This window comes from Pan paniscus, chromosome 13 (genome assembly GCF_029289425.2).
Source record: "Pan paniscus chromosome 13, NHGRI_mPanPan1-v2.0_pri, whole genome shotgun sequence".
Classification (NCBI taxonomy): Eukaryota; Metazoa; Chordata; class Mammalia; order Primates; family Hominidae; genus Pan; species Pan paniscus.
Window position 1 is genome coordinate 91,508,005 of NC_073262.2, and position 13,010 is coordinate 91,521,014.

Below are 13,010 nucleotides of genomic sequence, written 5' to 3' on the forward strand. Positions count from 1 at the left end.
TAAATTGCTGCTTAATAAAAAATGATTGGTATGTTTTTTTTAAGGCATTTTTCATAAGACAGTGCAGAATTCTCATTTGTGCTTTGATGGATTTCTCTGGTACTAGATGATATAGCTCTATGAATGAAGTAAGTTTTTAAAATAGTCTCATGTCGGGTTTAATGAAAAAAATTGAAAACCATATGTATAAAAAATATAGCTGTTACTAGACAATTTTAAACCACATTGATATGTCATAGGCAGAAAAATATTTTGATGACTAACTGTGGTTATCTTAACTAAGGTCTTCTTATTTATTCATTTTCTAACTCATTTCTTCAAAGACATTAAGTTGACTTTGGGATCCTTCCTACCATGGTAAGTAAGTAACCATCGTGTGCTTTTCCAAAACTCTGGGGGGAATCGTAATTTTCTGTGAAGGATTTTCCTAAATGTTGAAATGTCCTTCCTGATTCCCAATGACTAAATTCCTATTTGGCTTGAATTTTTATAACAAGACTTTGGAAACCATTTTTTCCCAGAGAAACATTTCACATTTAACTAATGTTTCTGCAAAACTAGGTAAAACATAGATTGTGTGAAACTGAATGCTCCCTGCATTTAGACCATGTGTCTATGTGGTTCAGGCCCAGGTGACAGAGCACTTATTTCTCACTCTCAGCAGTAAATTTTAGATTGGTTGAACAACCCAGACACCTTCAGCATTTCTAAGTCACAGAATCAGTCTAGGAATGTGTCGGTGAGATGAGGCTTAGTACTGGCCAAAGTCTGGAAATAGTCAGTGTAATACTGTGAGCTTCTGGGGCTGGGCCCAACGTTGACTTAAGACAGGAAATGTGTGCTCCGTGGCTCTCTGTCAGACCTACTTGGGCCTAGGTAAGACGTGCAGAAATCACAAAACGTACTTGGGGTTTTATAGCTCCAACTGGTAAATTCAACATTAAGCCTCCCTTTCCTGCTTTCTGACCTAATAGGAGTTCTCTTCTTAGTTGTGTTTAAATACTACCTAGTGTATTTTGGCTTTTGGTAAGTAGAAAAGCAGAAGTCTACAACATGTGCTATGTCTCTCAATTTCAGACTGCAGTGATATCATAAGTAAAAGGAGCACCATTCATCACATGGGGCAGGCTAGAAAAATTAGGGAAAAAAGAGTTATTTTTCTATAATAAAATCCAGACTGAAATTGAAATGGTGAAGAAAAAATACAGAAAAAAAAGGAGATGACCCTGACTCGTATATTTTAAGACTGGAAAATTATTAAACTGAGCTATTTTAAATTTATTTATGTAATATAAATAATATATATAATTGATACATTGTTTTATTATAATTTAGTACTTAGTATATAGATTAAAACAAAAATATAAACAAATCATTAAGTGTAGGGAAATATATTTTGCTTTGACTTTAAGCAATGCTTATTTTAACAATCCATTTGCCATCAGAGGTACCATTTATAACGTAGGCAACCCTCCCCACTTTAGTTCTTGCTGAGCTTCAGGTTGAAACAGAGACCATATCAAGTAAATTATACAGAAGCCATAATATTGATAAAATTTGGAAGGAAAACTGCTTTGATGGTAAACTTTTCTTTCTTTGAAAGAAAACCTAATGTAAATCATGAAGGTTTATTCTTCCCGTAATCTAAGAGAATGACTTAAGAAGGAAGTAATAAAGTAGAAAAGTTTACTCATGTTTATGAACATATGTTTAACTAAAAATTAAACACTATGTTTTGTGAATGAGATTAGTAAGCCAGACACACATTTTATTTTATTTTATTTTATTTATTCATTTTTAAATTTAGAGACAGGCTCTCACTCTGTCACCCAGGCTGGAGTGCAGTGGTTCAATCAAGGCTCACTTTAGCCTCTACCTCTCCCGGGCTCAAGTGATTCTCTAACAGCTTTCTCAGTAGCTGAGAAATAGGCCCATGCCACCATTTCAAGATAATTTTTTAAAATTGTTTCGTAGAGCTGGGGTTTTGCTATGTTGCTCAGGCTCGTCTCAAACTCCTGGCCACAAGCAATCGTCCCAACTTGGCCTCTCTAAGTGTTGGGATTACAGGTGTCAGCCACCATGCCTGTACAACATATTATAAGAAGTAAACTGTAATTATATAATTATTAAAACCTTTCGATGTTAACAAGGTCTATAACTTTAAGTCAGAAGAGTGAATCGGGCTGAAAATGTAAAGCTAAGAGATTACCATTTAGTTCTTCCACTTAAAAGGAGTAATGCATTACAATATGAAGTATTTGTTGTGTTTTCCATACTACTTTGTTTTCAGAAAGATAATATCTCAGGCTTTCCTTAATGTTCATATCCTAGAATGGTTTAAGCATTATTACTTTTATGAGCATTTAAAATTTCTTACAGAGACCATCATTATTCCATGGTTATTAATTAGACCTCACACTGATAAAATTGATACAGTATTTTCAATTGTTTCCACAAATTCAGTGAAGTCAACTCCAGAATATAGTAAAAACAGTGTCTGACATGCTATATTTCAATTTTTCTATTACATAAGTTCATTAAAAAAGAGGGGTACATGCTTTTTATATCTCATTTAGATGAAGCTTAGCTAGTATTGTTGCAAATGGCCATAAAATACAGTGCCTTTTATTACATTTAAAATGCATTTATCCATATATTCATTTATTTGGCAAAGCATTGTACTAGGAGTTTGTGAGTAATCTGGCTAAAATAAACAAGACTATGTCTCATAAAATCAGAGATGTTGTGTCTTGATAGGCTAAAATAAATTTGAAAGATATCTTGACAAATGAAATAAATTATTAATATTTTGCCTTTATTCATTTCTTTAGATAAAATAACATGTGTCATGGGGATAGAGATGGGATGGTAGAAGGTAAAATGGTGAAGTAGGTGGGATGAAGGGAATCAAAACAGAGGGACTCAGAGATAGAAGGCAACATCACTGCATTTGTCCACTTATGACTTGTCCAGCGTGACAAACCTTTGCTTTAGTATTTCTTTAAATATCTTGTTTTTCATTTTAGATCTGTAAAAACTCATTTAAAAGTTTGTATTTCATTTACCATAAAGGTAGTTATTCTATAAATATCCCCCCAGATTGAAAACTGGTACTCAAATACATGTGCACACATATTCATAGTAACAATATTTCCAATAGCCAAGAGATGAAAACAGTCTAATGTCCACCAACGGATACATGGACAAACAAACGGTGGTACCTTGATACTATGGAATATTGTCTATCCATAAAATGTAATAAAGTACTGTCACATGCTACAATTTGGATAAACCTCAAAAATACTATGCTAAGTGAAAAAAAAACAGACATAAAAGTATGATTTCATTTATTTGAAATATCCAAAATAGGTAAATTCATAGAGAGAGAATGCAGATTGGTGGTTGCCAGGGACTGGGAGGATGTGGAAATTGTGAACAACTGCTAAATGGTATGGATTTTTCCTTTGGAGGTGGTAAAAATGTTTTGGAACTAGCTAGAGGTGGCGGTCGAACAGCATTGTGAAGGCACTGAATGTCATTAGATTGTTTACTTTAAAATGGTTAGTTTTACATTATTTAAATTGTACCACAATTTTAAAAAGTTAATATTTTAATGAGTCCTTCTATTCAGTCAGATGCAAAGTAAATTGGCTATTCAAAATGAAAAGAAACATTATCACTCAAAGAAAATAATTCTAATAAAATATAAAAAATTTATAGAGCACTTTATCCATGTGTTCATCTGAGCGTACTGATTTTCTTACCTCCAGAATTTATATCTTCAAGTAAGTTATGGATTTTTAATAGATTCTGGGAATTTAGAGCCACTAATCCATATTTCATATTTTTAATAATTAAACACCATTCTAATATAAGCATATTGTAATGTAACTTTTTCATATTTATACCTATAACTTTGTCAAATTATTTAATCTCTCTAATAGTCAATGTATCTGACTCTAAAAGGAAGAAATTGCCTTGTCAATGGTGTGAACCAGGAGCATACAACAGGAATACACATGTATATTTCTATCTCAAACCTTATGAATCAAACATGAAGGGACAGTGTCCTAGTGGGCATGTTTTGAAAAATCTTCATCTTCTCATATTCTAATTAATAACTATGAGATCAAATGATCTCTACTTTCCCTTACTTTTCATAAATTATATGAGAGTAACATAATTATGGCCAAATTATGAACCAAACCATTAGTGGACTTTCATACATTAAATATATAATCACAAATATTCACTGAATAATATTTCAGATTATTTCGTTTTGCATAGTTAACAATGGAAACTATTTCCAAATTTTAATTCTGCATGTGTATACAAATTCTAGTTTTTAACTTTTGGATTTTCATTTACTATTTTAAAACATAAAGATATATATATATATGTATATATATATGGAAGTAAAGTACATATTAATTTTTTATATATAAATATAACTTTTACATGTAATATATAAATAATAAAATTTTCAGACATTTGGAAAGTTTTTGAAGAATATTGCTTGCAAGTTATTGTGAAATTTGTATTTTCCCATAGATTATTTACTGAAATATGTGATGACTATTCATAAAATGACACGATGCCATATTTTTGTGGGTAGCCACAAAAGTAGGCAATCAGACAGCCATTTATTGCAACAAACAATTCTTAATGACTTGCACCCTGAAAACTATAGAAACCAACTACAGGAACTCAAAAATTATTCCAAACACTAATATTCAACCCTTATGACATATAACATCTCTCCAATTTAACTGTGTGTGTCTATTTGTCTGGCTGAGTTATCCCTCTGGATGTAAACTGTCAGTTGATTCTGATTTTAGTAGCCATATGATTCTCGATTTATTCACTTTCTAATTGTAGTAATTTCTAGATCACAAGGTAGGAAAAAACCGTTGTCAAAACTCTAGAGGAGTAGCATTTAATGGTTTTTACATGTCAAATTTTGCTAACAAGTTCACTTCAGAAAACTTAAGACAGTGCCAAGAATACAATACGATACATGGTCATTTGCTTTCCAGTCCTTATAGGACACAGGTGTTATGACTTTGATTTTAGTAGCAGAAGCTTTTAATTTGTGCTACAAGTGGGTAATTTGGTGTAGATAGAGCAGCTTAATTTTCTTTTCGGCTGCAATTAACTTTAGATGAAATCGTCAGATTAACTCAAGATATAGGTATCATAAAATTATTTCATTAAAGAAATGTTTATCAAATATCAGGTGCATGATAGGCTGTCTTTTTGATACTGAAATTAAAATGAGACCCCGTCCCAGACTTAAATATATGTACCATTTACTTTCAGAATCTAGAAAAGTAATAATGACCGTAGTAGAATAACATCTATTTATTAAGCCTTAGCTGTATTTCCAGCCCAGGGCTAAGCACCAGGGTTGGATATTAAGAACAATAGCCTTTGTTCCAGAAATTTATTATCTACTTGGAGTGAAAGCCACCAGGTTTGTAACACAATAATGAAGAGAAGCACAGGGTGCTTTGGGAGCTCAGGAGGGACAGCTGACATAACTTGGACTGGGGGTAGAAGGAGGCCAGGAAAGAACATTGAGAAAGATCTCAGGAGGAAGTCATCTCAGGAGGAAGTCATGCTTTCAAAATTAAATCTTAGAGGGTTTGGAACTAGTCAGACAAAAATTATGTTAAGAAATATATGGTGATAATATATGCACAAAGTGCTACAAAATTACCAATTATAGCTTTAAATTATAGTTCATGGGAGATTCAGGAAATATTTATGGGGAAAATGTTATTAAGCCTTGATTTTGAAGAATGAATGGTATCGACCAGGTTGAGATGAGAAGAAAGAGAATTTCAACAAAAGTTAAAAAACACGCGCAAAGAATCCAAGTATGAAAGTAGGTATTTGTTTGATCTTACTATGAACATTCTGTTAGATGCACACACCCTTCCTGAGGGGCCTCCCAGGGATGTGCTTTGTTGTGAAAGTGTTATGTCTTCATCTTACAGAATAGCAGACAATAGATAATGTCTAATCTTCAAAATTATCTTCTGGAGTAGAAAGATAACAGATAATATCTAAAACTTAAAAATCAAAGGACAAGTAGCAAATTTTGCTCCTCCTCCCACTACCCCCCCCCCCCAAAAAAGCAAATAATCAACAAGGAGAGAAAACAACTCACAGAATTCAAACATGAAAATATTGGGTATTTCTGAGCCAAGGAATTTTCTCATATTCCTAAAAGCTTGTTCAGGAGCTATTTAATTCATTATGGGATATGGTGGTTCAGTTTTCTCCTGCTTCCTGTTGTCTTATGAGGGGAAGACTTTTCCTAACTCATGTCTACCTAATTAGAAGAAACTGAGGCAAAAATAAAACAAATAAAGAGCTTATTTAGGCCAAGCTTGAGGATAGCAACCCGGGAGCATAGATTTAAGTTGCTCTGAATATACACTCTGATTAGCAGCAATTACAAGGGGATTTTTAAAGGCAAAAAAAGGGGGAAAGGGAGTGAGCTGATAACAAAGTTTTTTTGTCAGGAATTCTCATTGGCTTGCAGAAATAACATTGATTGGTGGTTAGCTATACACTGTTAAGTTATCCAGCGTGGTTTATCGTGTCCGGTGTGGCATTATTAGGTTAATTTATGGCTACTTGTGGCAACAGAATGTAGTTTTAAGAGATGAGTACACAGCTCAAAGCAGGCAGGAAGGAGGGGTGTCTCTCTGGGCTTGATAATTAAAAGAACTTGCATTCCTCAGATAAAAGTTACTTTCTCTTCTCACTTGAAAAAAGCCTTATCTGTTCTGTCATCTTTTACGCAGTTTCTGGGAAAGATAGTGTTACAGGCAGAAAGGTTGCATGCTTTGTTTCTCAATTGTTCTTGCTGGATTATCATTTTTTCTTTTTTCTTTCTCTGTATAGAAACATCACAAAGGCATATCTCCACTTGTCCTTGTAATATGAATCTTTTCCAGCAATAATTCCTAAAAACTGTAACCTATAAGTCTCCACTTACTTTTAAGCCCCTTCCACACACTATCAAGTCCCAACCTGTGCCCAGTATGTTAAAATTTAGTGTTGGACTTTTCCTTTCTGAGAATTATTTTGTTTGTCTTTCACCTAAGTCCTCTGCACCCTTGGACTCTTTTTTAATGAGTTTCATAAGCCTTGACTTCTCTTATTTCCACATTCATAGGTTTGAGCAGTAGGTGCTGGAAATTATGGTGGAATTTGACTTAACACTTAGAGGCAATAAATTTGTGGAATGAGCTTTGTGTGTTGTTATAAAAGGCACATGGGTAATTCAAATTAGGGGGGAAAAAACTCAGGAAGGAGTGGATCCTTGGATCCAGTACTGAAGGCAGTTGGTTGAGTAGACCCCAGATCATTATGCCAACTCTGTATCTAAGAATAATTTCTACCTCCAACCCCCAACACACACACAGTTAAAGGCAATGCCTGAATATCACTGTGTTAATATCATGGCAACAATATTCCTAACTTTCTTCTAAATAAGGAAGGATATGAAATCAGACACTTCCGGCCCAGCACTCATTCAGACTAAGTTAAGTGGAAACATTGAAGCATACATAATTTGACAGATGCTCAATTATAACCCAATGAGAATATAAATAACTTTTATTTCATACTTCAAGGACAAATGATAAAAATTTTATTTTACTTTTTCTGTATTGCCTAAAATATTTAATATTGACCTTAAGTTTCATTCATCTGCCACGAAATAACTTGGTAAATACTTAGGGATTTCCAACATTTCTAGTTCACCATGCTCTTGAGAAAATATTCGCTTAAAATATATTAATGAGTGAAAAGGTTTTCATCATTACTATTATAAAGGACACTTTATAACATATTTGCCATCTTTTCAATAAATTGCTAGACCTTTTTTTCCAACATGGTAATACTACTTAAAAAACTGTATTTTTTTAAGATTTCAGGGTTACTTTATCTTATTGTACTTTATCTTATTGAGTGTATATCTTATTGTGGTTTTCTTTTGCATTTTCCTGATGACCTGCAAAGTATTGGTTCAAATAGTTTACTCATTTTTACCATTTTTTTCTTTGAATTATTGAATTATAGGTGTCCTTTATTTATACAAAAAGCCAATTCTTTTAAAATATATGCGTGAATGTGTGCGTGTGCATGTATTCACTATATATAAAATACTCACAATATATTCTATATACACTACTTGTATATGTATCTCCATAATACATATACATAAAACTCAAATTATATCTATATATAATGAAAAGGAGAGGGAGAAAGAATATTTTCTCCCAGTCTGTAACTTGCTTATTCATTTTCTTAATGGTATTTTTTGATGAGCAGAAATTTTAATTTTGATGTAGTTAAATTTATCAATTTTACTTCTGTTTACTGCTTTGTAGTTTAATGCTTTTAGAGGCTATAAAAATATAAACTTTTTTTTTTTTTTGAGGTGGAGTCTCGCTCCGTCGCCCAGCTTGGAGTGCGGTGGCGCCAACTCGGCCCACTGCAAGCTCCGCCTACCAGGTTCACGCCATTCTCCTGCCTCAGCCTTCCGAGTAGCTGGGACTACAGGCGCCCGCCACCACGCCTGGCTAATTTTTTTTGTATTTTTAGTAGAGACGGGGTTTCACCATGTTAGCCAGGATGGTCTCGATCTCCTGACCTCGTGATCCACCCGTCTCGGCCTTCCAAAGAAATATAAAGTATTTTTATATTTTCTTCTATGAGCCTTAGAGTTTTAGTTTTTGTATTTAGGTCTCTGATTCATCTTACTTGGAATTTTTTGAGGTAGTGATAGAATTTCTTTATTTTTAAGGTATTTACTTGCCCTAGTACCACTGTTTGAAACTCCTTTAGTTTTTGCACATATTAAAGTATATAGATACATGTATTTTAAAATATTGCTGTTGTGTTTTTCAAAAAATTAGATAATTATATAAGACATGTAAGTCACATAAATGACTGGACATTATATTCTGGAATCTGGGCTCTGTATTGTCTTTCCTCGATCTATTTATTTATTTTTTGTCTTTATACTTGTTCCACACTATAATTATTGAAGCCAATTAAATTCCTCCAACTTTTTTCTTTTTTCAGATTACTTGAGTATTCTAGGTTCTTTGTATTTCTACATAAATTTTAGAGTCAGTTTACCAATTTTTATTTAAAATACCATTAGTGTTATTATGATCATATTCAATCAATAAATCATTTTAAAGATAACTAACATATTAACAAAATTCAGTCTTCCAACCCATGAACCCTGCCACTCTGCTAAATTTATTTATTGTTCTAATAGTTGTTTTATAAATTCCTTAGTATTTTCCATGTAAATGATTACACCACCTTCTAATAGAGATACTTTTAAAAATATATGCATTTTACTTCTACTTTCTTGCCTTCTTGCATTGGCAAGTGCCTCTAATGTAACACTAAATAAAAATGATATAAATCTCCTTGCCTTGTTGCTGATCTTAGAAGAAAAGAGTTCAGTCTTTCATAATTAAATGATGTGTTAGCTCTAGGTTTTCCATAAGTGTTCTTTTTCTTAAATTGAGTAAATGCCCACCTATTTCTAATTTACTGACATTTTAAAAATAATAAATTAGTGTTGATATTTGTCAAATCATTTTGCTGTCTCTATTGAAATCAGTATATCTTTTTTCTTTATTCTGTTATTAAGATAAATGTGAATTATTTTCAGTGTACTCACCAATTCAGTGAGGTACATAGGGTATTATTCCCATTTCCAATATGAGAAAATTGTAAAATTTTCATTTTATGAATGAGAGGAGGTTGAAAGATATGGAACAGAAAGTTCAATGGAATAACAGATTGATAAGCCAGGGTAATTGGAATGAGAGGGAATACCAGATAGGATATTTGAAATGGAAATGAGATTTTTATATAAGATTTGAGTTGATTTTAAATTTTCAAAGCAAAGTGGTTCCAAGGAATGAGAAAATCCAATATAGGGGTATGGAAACAGGTCATTCAAGTGGAGAAGAGTGTTTATGTTGGAAAGGTACCCAAACTAAAATATTAGATGCGTAGATGTTGAAGTCCCACAAGATGATGGAGATACTTGAAGAGAAAAAGGAGAATAAGTTCATTGCCAAAATCATCAGTAATGGTTGGGAGTGCCCAGGTGGTCATACAATGGCACATACAAGGAAAGCAAATGTGTGGTATTTCTAGATTTACTGGATCTCCAAACAGAGATTTTTTCACAAGAGTAGATTAATAATGATCTAGGAGCAGAATTGGTATCACAGTGTATAGTGGGATTTCTGTGTAAGATTTTCTTCCATATTGAATCATTTACCAAAAGAGTTGCCTATAATAACTCATTACAATTTTGGAATAAAGAAGTGGACATATACCCCTTTTTTCCATTCCAATTAAGAATATTGGCCATATATTTACATTAACAAAATGTGTGAATGGACACAAGTCAGTCTTAGTTTATATAACAAACTCCAATAAAATAAAAGTTTATCATGTTCCTGTATCTGGGTGCCTGAATTTATTTTTCTCTTCCCATTACATAATTTGACATCGTTAGACACAATTCAGCTTGAGAAAGTACAGAAAATGTGGCATAGCTGTTATAATTAATAAATGTTCAGGTTTATTATAAATCATATGTATATACATATTATATCTATATATATACACATATTCTCTCTCTATGTATATATAATACTGTTTCTCTAAAAACTCTTTCACAATATAAACCATTAACAAGATGAACCTGGCTTCATTTGTTATTTTTTCTCTAAAGATCAATTGGCAGAACGAGCTTTGTGATAAAAGCTACAAAGAAAGTAAGAAAGAGACAACTCACCTGCTGATTCCTTGAACAAAGTGTTTATAGGTCTCACATTTATATTAGCAAGACAATTAAAACATATTTTTATGCCTAGAAGCATTTCTGCTTTCTCCAGCTGCTTGATTTAAGTCATTATCTCCAGGACAATACATCTGTTGGCTATGGAGAGATTGGCTGTTTGGTATGTGTTTTGTAGGAAAGCCAACGTATATTTTCCTTCTCAAAGTAGCAGTCAGGATATCAATTTCTGCTATATTTTTACCAGAGAACATATTTTCAGTATGTCTAGCCTTAGTAGACCAAATCGGCCTCTAGGATATTATTTGCTTTCCTGAGAAATCAATAAAGTCAGGTAGTGATATAAATCCCATCTGTACAAATCTTTCAGCAGAAGTAACAAAATAACATTAAAAGTAAAGAGTGACCTAATTTCAGCTCTGAATGTTTTAAAGTAACAGGTATTTGGGTATAACAAATGAAGATCTTGGATAACTAAACTTTTGGATAATCATGGTTAGAGCTTATTCAATCATTGAGTGGTAATATCTGGAAACTTATTTTATAAAACTGTAGATAATTGGAATTGAGCATAAGAAAATCTGTGATAATTCAAATTTTAGATTCTCTTAGGATAAAAAAAAGACCCCTCTAGAAAACACAAATCCGAACCTCATCAATAATTTAGAAAGGGGAAAAACATATTTTTAATGAACTGACTAGTGTTTATGGAATTATTAATAACAGTCATGTAATAAAATCTTATTCAGAGAATACCTTGATTTTAATCAGAATATAAGCAAGAATGTATTATTATGAAGCATTTCATAGCATTTAACAGCACAAATATATGTAATATATGTGTTATATCAACCACAGAATAGGTTTTAGAAGTATAATCATTCTTTTTCTTTTTTTTTAACAATTTAATCTTTTATTTTTATTTACATTTTATGTAGAATGCTTATAACTAGAAAGAAAGGTTTCTTTTTTTATATACTTTAAGTTTTAGGGTACATGTGCACATTGTGCAAGTTAGTTACATATGTATACATGTGCCATGCTGGTGCGCTGCACCCACTAACTTGTCATCTAGCATTAGGTATATCTCCCGATGCTGTCCCTCCCCCCTCCCCCCACCCCACAACAGTCCCCAGAGTGTGATATTCCCCTTCCTGTGTCCATGTGATCTCATTGTTCAATTTCCACCTATGAGTGAGAATATGGGGTGTTTGGTTTTTTGTTCTTGCGATAGTTTACTGAGAATGATGATTTCCAATTTAATCCATGTCCCTACAAAGGACATGAACTCATCATTTTTTATGGCTGCATAGTATTCCATGGTGTATATGTGCCACATTTTCTTAATCCAGTCTATCATTGTTGGACATTTGGGTTGGTTCCAAGTCTTTGCTATTGTGAATAATGCCGCAATAAACATATGTGTGCATGTGTCTTTATAGCAGCATGATTTATAGTCCTTTGGGTATATACCCAGTAATGGGATGGCTGGGTCAAATGGTATTTCCAGTTCTAGATCCCTGAGGAATCACCACACTGACTTCCACAATGGTTGAACTAGTTTACAGTCCCACCAACAGTGTAAAAGTGTTCCTATTTCTCCACATCCTCTCCAGCACCTGTTGTTTCCTGACTGTTTAATGATTGCCATTCTAACTGGTGTGAGATGGTATCTCATTGTGGTTTTGATTTGCATTTATCTGATGGCCAGTGATGATGAGCATTTTTTCATGTGTTTTTTGGCTGCGTAAATGTCTTCTTTTGAGAAGTGTCTGTTCATTTCCTTCGCCCACTTTTTGATGGGGTTGTTTGTTTTTTTCTTGTAAATTTGTTTGAGTTCATTGTAGATTCTGGATATTAGCCCTTTGTCAGATGAGTAGGTTGCTCAAAGGGAAGCCCATCAGACTAACAGCGGATCTCTTGGCAGAAACCCTACAAGCCAGAAGAGAGTGGGGACCAATATTCAACATTCTTAAAGAAAAGAATTTTCAACCCAGAATTTCGTATCCAGCCAAACTAAGCTTCATAAGTGAAGGAGAAATAAAATACTTTACAGACAAGCAAATGCTGAGAGATTTTGTCACCACCAGGCCTGCCTTACAAGAGCTCCTGAAGGAAGCACTAAACATGGACAGGAACAACCAGTACCAGC